Genomic DNA, 8,620 nt, shown 5'->3' on the forward strand with positions numbered 1-8,620 from the left:
TCCCTGAGTTGTCTCTCCTCACCTGTATCCCTGGGGCTGACTGCTCTTCTGTCCGGGTTCCTGGCTTTTAATCCCCTTTCTCCTGCTCTTCCAGCCTGCTGCTTTGGGCGTCCCTGAGTTGTCTCTCCTCACCTGTATCCCCACAACTTGCCTTACTGATTGTTTAATTTCACTGTAAAGGGTTTGAATGTTAACCAATAAGGAAAAGAAAATGGATATTGAATTGAGAGAAACTCTGGAGGAAAGTGAATACATTGTCTGAGAGGTGTCTATAAGTAAGGGAATTCTATTTGCAAATCACCAGTTCCAGTGTCCCTAGAGTAGATATCTTTAAAAGGGATTCATGACTAAAGCATGTAAGGACAGAAAACCAAACCCAACCTGCTGCCATTGAGTCAATTCCAACTCATAGAGATCCCCATTGGGTTTCTGAGGCAATGAATCTTTACGGAAGTAGATTGCGCCACCTTCCTTCCATGGAGTGGCTGGTGGGTTTGAACCAGAACTTCTCTTCTGGTTAGAAGTCCTATGTGTTAGGCTCTGCACCACCAGAGCTCCTTAAAACATGTCAGGAAGGTTCTAAGAAATTCAAATGCATACTATGCTGCCCTATGAAGTAAATAGCAAAAGGCAACAGAGAAAGCAGCAAATGTACTTATCTGCTCAAGTTTCAAAGGAGCCTGTATGAAAGCTGGAATCTAGGCACCGAGTCGGAAGAAGAATTCTGAAAGAGATGGATAAAAATTGGCTACTAGAAAGGAGCATAGGATTGACTAGGAGTCAGCAGAGCTAGGAACCATTTATACCACACAAGTCTATTTCATTAATGTTGTTGTTTGCCATCAAGTCTATTTCAACTCACAGTGATCCTGTATGACAGAGTAGAACTGCCCCAAAGAGTTTTCCAGAGCAGATTGCCAGGTCTTTTCTTCTGAGAAGTTCCTGCTGTGTTCAAATCACAGACCTTTCAGTTAACAACCAAAATGCTTAACCAGTGTGCCACCAGGGCTCCTAATAAAACCAAAAAGCAAACCCACTGCCACTGAGTTGATGTGCACTCATAGTGACCCCCAATTGGGTTTCCAAGGCAGCAAATCTTTACGGAAGTAGATTGTTCCATCTTTCTTCCAACCCCATCTTCCTTCCACAGAGCAGCTGATGGGTTTGAACCATCAGCCTCCTGCTTAGCAGTCAGATGCCTTAGGCACTGCACCACCAGAACTTCTATTAGGCAGACTTATTACTCTAGATCAGGAAAATGGTACAGACGTGCATAGAAGCAAGACAGCAGAGAGATTCAAATCTGATGCTCTGTAGTCAGACATTCATTGATAGAAGTGTTATTTGTGGTGGCAAGATGCTACATTTATAGTCTGGGAGTGTGGATACACATCAAGAACCTCTATGCAGTATTTAAAAGCAGTTGGGCTAAATGTGCACCAAGCGACAGTGGTCAGTCTCCAAATTTTGGTATCAAATGAATACAGTAAAAATAGGATGAGAAAAGCTCATGCTCTGGAGTCAGAACGCGGGGTTCAAATTCCAGCTCCATCATATACATACATGATGCTTTATGACATCATGAAAACAAGAATACAAGAAGCACACTGACAGGACATTCTTGGGGACATAGACCAGCTTGTCATCCATGTCATGTCACCCTTTTTTCTGGCTTTTATCCAAGAGAACTTCCTCTCTTGGGGTCTCCTGAATACTCAGGCACTTTGAGAATAACTTGTATTCTGCTCTAATTTCAAACTTGTAAAAATGTTGCAAGGACAGTGCAAGGAGCTATCACTTACCCTTCATTTAGGTCACCTATTGCTGACATTTTGCTCCATTTCCTTGATCATATTTTCTCTCTCATTCTCCCTCTCTCTGGTTCTCGCTAAGAATATACATTAAAAAAAAAAAAAAAAAAAACGACTGTCATTGAGTCTATTCGACTTACAGCGACTCCTTGGGATTCCAAGGCAGTATCACTAAGGAAGTTGTTGTTGTTGTTGCTGTTGTTATGTGCCGTCGAGTCGGCCCCGACTCATAGTGACCCCTCCTTGGGTTTCCGAGGCAGTATCACTACGGAAGTAGGATTGCCCAACCTTCCTTCCGAGGAGTGACTGGTGGGTTTGAACCGCCAGCCGTCTGGTTAGCAGGCAAGTGTCTTAGCCACTATGCTACCAGAGCTCCCACTAAGGAAGTAGATTGCCCAATTTTCCTTCTGAGGAGTGGCTGGTGGGTTTGAACTGTCTTTGCCTTAGGAAATAAGGAAGTGGTAAATGGGGCTTTGGAAACTATTCACATTCGTGAGAGGAAGAAGAATTTGTCTGCTGTGAATACAAATGTAATTATTTTCTAAGCCATTTGAGTAATCTGGGTATATTGAGTCCCTTTACCGCTAAATACTTACTAAATACTTGGTATTTAGTGTATTTTCTAAGAACAATGATTCTTTCTCAACCACAATAAAATTATCAAAGTGGACACAACACTATTCTGTAATCTGTAGTCCATATATGATCTTCATCTGTGGTCCTAATAATGTCCCTCATTGCTTTTTTCCTTCCTGGCCAGGATCCAGTAAAAAATTACACATCACATGTAGTGTCATATCATTTTATTCTTATTTAACCAGGAACAGTCCATCAGCCTGTTTTTATTTATTTTGACATAGTTGAAAAGCGCAGGCTATTTATTTTGTAGACAGTTCCTCAGCTTGTAGTAAGCTCATGTTTCTTCATGATTAGATTCGGCTTAGGCATTTGAGGCAGGAATGCCACCGAAATGATGTTGTATCCTTCTCAGAATACCATAAATGAGACACATAATATTGATTTGTCCCAATCTTGGTGCTGTTATTGAGATCACTGATTAAGGTGGAGTGCACCAGATTGCTCTCCTATAAAGTTGTTATTTTCCCTTTGTAATTAATAAGTAATTTATGGGAGATACTTTGAGACCATGTAAATATTCTTCAGGATACTTGACTGGTTCTCCAGGCACAATCTTATGCTCAGTAGAAATTGCTCCCAGGCGTTTTAAATCCTGAGCCCTTTCTTTGATCAAGGGTCTTCTGATCACCTCTGTCTCCCTGACTATCCTCTGAGGACATGCCTTCCACTTTCTCAGCTTTGTTCTCTCTTTTCTTTCCCACTTTTAAGTTTCCTTCTCTAACCATCTCTCCCTGAGTCTCCAGGGTTTCCCCTGTCAGGGCCAAGCGCAGACCCTATCTAAACCTCTCTCTTCCCAGTGACTTGTACATTAATCACAGCTTTCCAAGACTTTGCTTTCGTCCTGGGATTATACCTAAGTTACTTAACCAACCTTGTTTGCATGTACTAACATCCACTTTTCAGTTCAGTGATTTCTGTATTGCAAGCAAGGGTATTTCCCGACTCTATGCGTGGATGAGTTAACATCCTTCTCCACTTATCTATCCCTAATGCTGCTCTCATGCCAACCAAATTCTGCTCCAAGCCTCTTTCATGAAGAGCCTACTGTGCATAGCTCAGTAGCTTGTTTCTACCTCATGATAAATTGTAGTCTGGGAAAGTTCAGGACAAATTAACTCCACAAAGCTAAGTCAGTCTGACCTCAACTTCTTAGCACATAAAGACACCATGGTATTCTAATATATTTGAGAGAAGGGAAAGATTATATAATTTTTTAAAGTGAAAATGACTGCTAAGACTCAAGATGGTTGAGAAATGAGTGATATCCTCAGAGCAGAATGCAAAATACAGTAGTAGACCAAGAGGGTGTAAAACGAGAGGTGGTTGATGAGATAAGTATGGCTATTGAATGGTGTCTAGAGACAAAAAGGATTCCATTGGAAGCCAAGAACATTTCGCTTCTTAGATTTCCAGGAAGAACAGAAAGAGAGGCCATGGGTATGCAAAGCTACTTCTGAATGCAAATTAGAAAACAGCCCATTTTTCACTAACAGGTATATTATATCCCCTAAAGGAGTAGGGGCATTCTTGACTCTGTCATTTCACCTCATTCTGAGGTGAAGCTTGAAAGGTTGTTTTGTAAGGAGATGTGCTTTTATTATGGCCAAGTACAAACAGAATTAACTAGACTTTCCAGAAAGACATTGTCACAGAGCTGCAGAACAACAGAGGCAGCAAAGCAGCCACGCTGCCAGGCAGCATGGTCCCCGAGGCCCACAGGACTCAGGCTCTGAAGGAAGAGTCATCAGAAATGTGCTCACTCTATTAGAAAACTAGGCAGGAAGTAGAACCCATGTCACCCGACCTAGAGGCCAATGCCTGTGTCTGAGACCAGAGTGTTCTTTGGATGGGCTTCCTTTGGAAGATCTCATTCACAGCAAAGGAGTTCTAGTGGCCTAATGCCCAAGGCATTTGACTGCTAACCAGAAGACTGGCAGTTCAAGCCCACCAGTGATACCACCTTAGAAACCCAGCGAGGGGTTGCTATGAGTTGGATCCAGCAGTGAGTATTCACAGCAGACAAATTCTTCTCCCTCTCTTGAATGTGAATAGTTTCCAAAGCCCCATTTACCACTTCCTTATTGCCTAAGGCAAAAACAGTTCTTAACTTCTTTTCAGATTTGTTTTCATAGAGAATGAACCAACTAAGCCTTAGCTTCCGTTGGTGGTGGTAGTTTTAGTTTGTAGTTTATGTATTTTTTGTTAGTTGAAACTATACACAGCAAAACATACACCACTTCAACAATTTCCACTTGTACAATTCATTAGCATGAATTACATTCTTTCTAGTTGTGCAACCATTCTCACTCCTCTTTTCCCAATTATTCCTCCTCCATTTAAACTCACTGCCCTCTACACTTCCTGTCTAACCTTCAAAGTTCCTGTTGTCAATTTGATGCCATTGAGATAGTTCTTTAAAAGAGCACATAGCTCCAGGCAGGCATTCTTTACTAATTAGGCTATTGCTGGTTTGAAGAAGAGCTCCGCTGGTTTGCATGTGTCTATTTGCATCATGCCTGGCACCTAGTGAGTACGCAGTAAATATTTGTTAAAACTGAGTTGGAAATTGTTTTCTTCGCTGTCATGGGGCATCTGTTGCCTTGGCAAAAATCATTGTCTTCTTTATAAACCTAATCAGTTGTAGAAGAGCAATGCAGAATATATATGAATTCCTAGACACTGAAATGGTTCCTGGCTCATTTTCATTTTGGTTTTGTGTGCAGAAAATTAGCATTTTATTTGAGTTACAATATAATAACACCTGTGTTGTCTGTTTTTTTTTTTTTTTTTTGCAAACCACACCACACCCTCTTGTATTAGCCTGCTATGTGCCCTATGAATGTTATAAGCATGTGCCTGTGATTTGTGTGGGCGCCTTATATGCAAAAAATACGGTAGGTCAGCTGAAGTCACACACTAGACTTGGTTCAGTTTTTTTTTTTTTCCCTTGAGTCATTCCATACTGCAGCCAAATCAATAGTGCTGGAGACTGTGTTAATACAATACTTTGGCCTGAGACTGAAGTTTCTGTTTAAAAATCAGTTGAAGTGAACCCATATGTGGAAAGCGTGGACAGCAGATGTTTCTCTTCTGGCATTTCTTGCAAAATGATCTCAAAAGAGAATGTATTCTGTGAAGAGGAAGCTTGAGAAATGTCACGCATTTGGCAATGATAAAGGAAGGCAGTGGAGGATTACCTAATAAGCAAGGTAAGCGCGGGCTTATTTGTGCTTTTCTACTGACCTGTACTGAACAGTTTCACAGGGTTTCAAAGATGTGGTTAAAAAAGAACATGTGAACATGTGAAACTGTTTCACTACAGAATAGTAAATAAGCACAAGTAAGCCCATGCTTACCTTGCCCTTGGGCCAATCTGACATTGAAAGAAGTTAGACTTTCAGCTCCTTACTCTTCTTACATGAATTCAGCTTGTTATATTTTTGTTCTTTCCAGAAAGTGTTTCCTTTTCTAGTATGTTGGTTCTTCATGAGGCAAGAAGGTATTTTCTTGGGGTGAGCTGACAAAAACATTGTCCAGAGGTTCTTAGATACTCACCGTACTGCTGTACAAGAGGACATTAAAAAAAAAATTACCAAAAGGCAAGTGCCAAAAGCTAATTTTTGTGTATCTTGCAATCCTGCATGGAGGCTAAGCTATACACCCCCATAGACCCCAGAGTTATTATTTTAAAGAACACCATTCAGATGAGAACTCAAAAAGCTATTATAATATGACTTCTGATCTGGTACTTAAAAGGCTTCCATTAGACTGAAGGAATTATTACTTAAAAAGATAGTCTTCAGAAAGAATTTTCAACTCATTAAGTCATACTAGGTATCAGATTCAAACTTACAAAAGAATAAACTTTAAAAGGAAGGTGCTTTTCAAGTTAATATTTTATAATGATGTTTTATAATGATAATGTTTTAAATTTTATAATGGCTTTCATAATTAAAGGAATTTAATAAAGCCCATATACATATGTTTGAATAACCAAAGGAAAAACAAAAACAAAAAAACCCAGACCCACTGCCATCAAATCGATTCCAGCTCATAGTGACCCTATAGGACAGAGTAGAACTGCCCTATAGGGTTTCCAAGGCTGAAATCTTTGGAAGATTGCCTCATCTTTCTCCTGTGATGCAAAAAAGCCTTAAAAATGAAATGTGTAGAGAGAAATAGAAGGGCATGATCTAAGAAGAATATGAAAAGAACTTTTAATTGGTTTGTGTCCTCACACCTGTTATGATGGAGTCACTTCTGACTCATGTGTGTCAGAGTAGAGCTGCACTCTAGAGGCTTGGTTTTCAGTGACTGATCTCATGTAATGAGAGCACCAAGCCTTTCTTCTGTGGTGCCACTAGATAAATTTGAACCACCAACCTTTGGGTTAGTATTCAAGCACAAACCATGTTGCCACCCAGGGAGCTTGGTCCATGTATAATACTACATATTTTCCTCTACGGATAGGACACCTGAACTTCAGGCCACTCTGAAAATCTGTCAATGATTATGTTTCATCATCACTTTTCTTTGAAGATAGGATATGCTTCAAACCCAATTAGGCAAAAATTCCATTCTCTTCTGCCTGTAAGGGGTATGACATAACTACAGGGAGAACATTGTGAAATAGCTGTAGCCATCATGAACAAAGGAGCTCTGGTAGCATAGTGGCTAAAGCACTTGAATGCTAACCAGAAGGCTGGCGGTTCAAACCCACCAGCCACTCCTTGGAAGGAAGGTTGGGTAGTCCTCCTTCCATAGTGATGCTGCCTCAGAAACCCAAGGAGGGGTCGCTACGAGTCGGGGCTGACTCGACGGCACATAACAACAACAACAACATCATGAACAAATGAGAGTGAGAGGTGGTAGCATTTGGGTGTTCATTCCCCAAATACATTTCTGAAAATGAGATGAAGAATTTAATTAACCTGGAAGATGAATTACACAGGAATGGCAAATGAATCAGAGATACCAAATACCTCACTCAAAATTACCTTAATTACTTGTAATTGGTGTCTGATTTCAAGACAGACATGTCACAGAGAAAATGCAATCAATCTTGCATTGCAAAGTTGAAGTCAAGTCAGAGGCACAGTTGTAAAATCTGTGTGTGGCTAGGTTTCTGGGTTTGTATTTTCAGCTCCACACGTGCAGCACACTCTCTAGTTTCTGGGTCTCTGCCAGGAACACACCTGTGTATGCCCTACTTCCTCATCTCCAACCTTAGTCTCCAACATACACCTCCAACTTTTGTTCCGTTTTGACCTGTTTAGCTCTTCAGGAGCCCTGGTGGTATAGTAGTTAAGCCCTCAGCTGTTAACCAATAGGACAGAGATTTGTTCCTACCCAGCAGCTCTGAGGGAGAGAGAACTGGTGGTCTGCTGCTCCCTTATAGATTACGACAGGGACAGCACCTAACAACGGGGAGCTCACACTCATGCTTTAAGCCTCTGCTTAAACATCACCTCCTCAGGGAGCCCTTCCCAGAGACTCCTGGCCCAGGTTAGAGCCCTTGGCCCTAAAACCCCTTACCTGATGCCTCCCGTGTTGGAACCTTTACAGTGTGCTCTATCTGCTTGTTGAATGTCTGCCTTCCTCACTGGACTCGAAGCTCTATCCAGGCAGAATTTGTCTTGTTCTCTTTATATCTTTCACACCTATCCCTGCCCTACCTCACAGTAAGTGCCCTTAAGCATTGGTTGAACTGACTTGCCTCTCCAGGAAAAAACATTTCACTTGATGCCAATATTGCCCATCTGGCCAGGCCGTCCCGGTCCTTCTTTAACAATGCCCTTTTTTAATAAGCCTACTCACAGGAATGGCTTCTGGTTGGACTGCATGTGTTAACCTCTCTCTCTCTACAATCAGGAGTTCTCAAACTGATTCTGAGTTGAAGGTTCTCCCACAGACTCAAGCGCAGCCTGATTGCACAAGATGCCACACTGAGGACGGAAAGTTGTTTTATTAAGAAAATAAACGCCTTTTCTTACTTACCACCCATGGCACAAGATTGAGCAATATGGCTTAATGTAAATAGAAACCCTTATGGGACTTGGCATTTGCACTGTATTGTTGGGGTAAGCTAGAAGTCATGAAGGAGGCAGGCTTAGTTTGTCCTTTCAGAATCTGGTTTGTCAGGATGCCTGGTGCTGCAGTGTTTAAGGCAC

The sequence above is a fragment of the Orycteropus afer genome, unplaced genomic scaffold (assembly GCF_000298275.1).
Source record: "Orycteropus afer afer isolate SDZICR_OR568_19922 unplaced genomic scaffold, OryAfe1.0 scaffold00118, whole genome shotgun sequence".
NCBI classification, from domain to species: Eukaryota; Metazoa; Chordata; class Mammalia; order Tubulidentata; family Orycteropodidae; genus Orycteropus; species Orycteropus afer.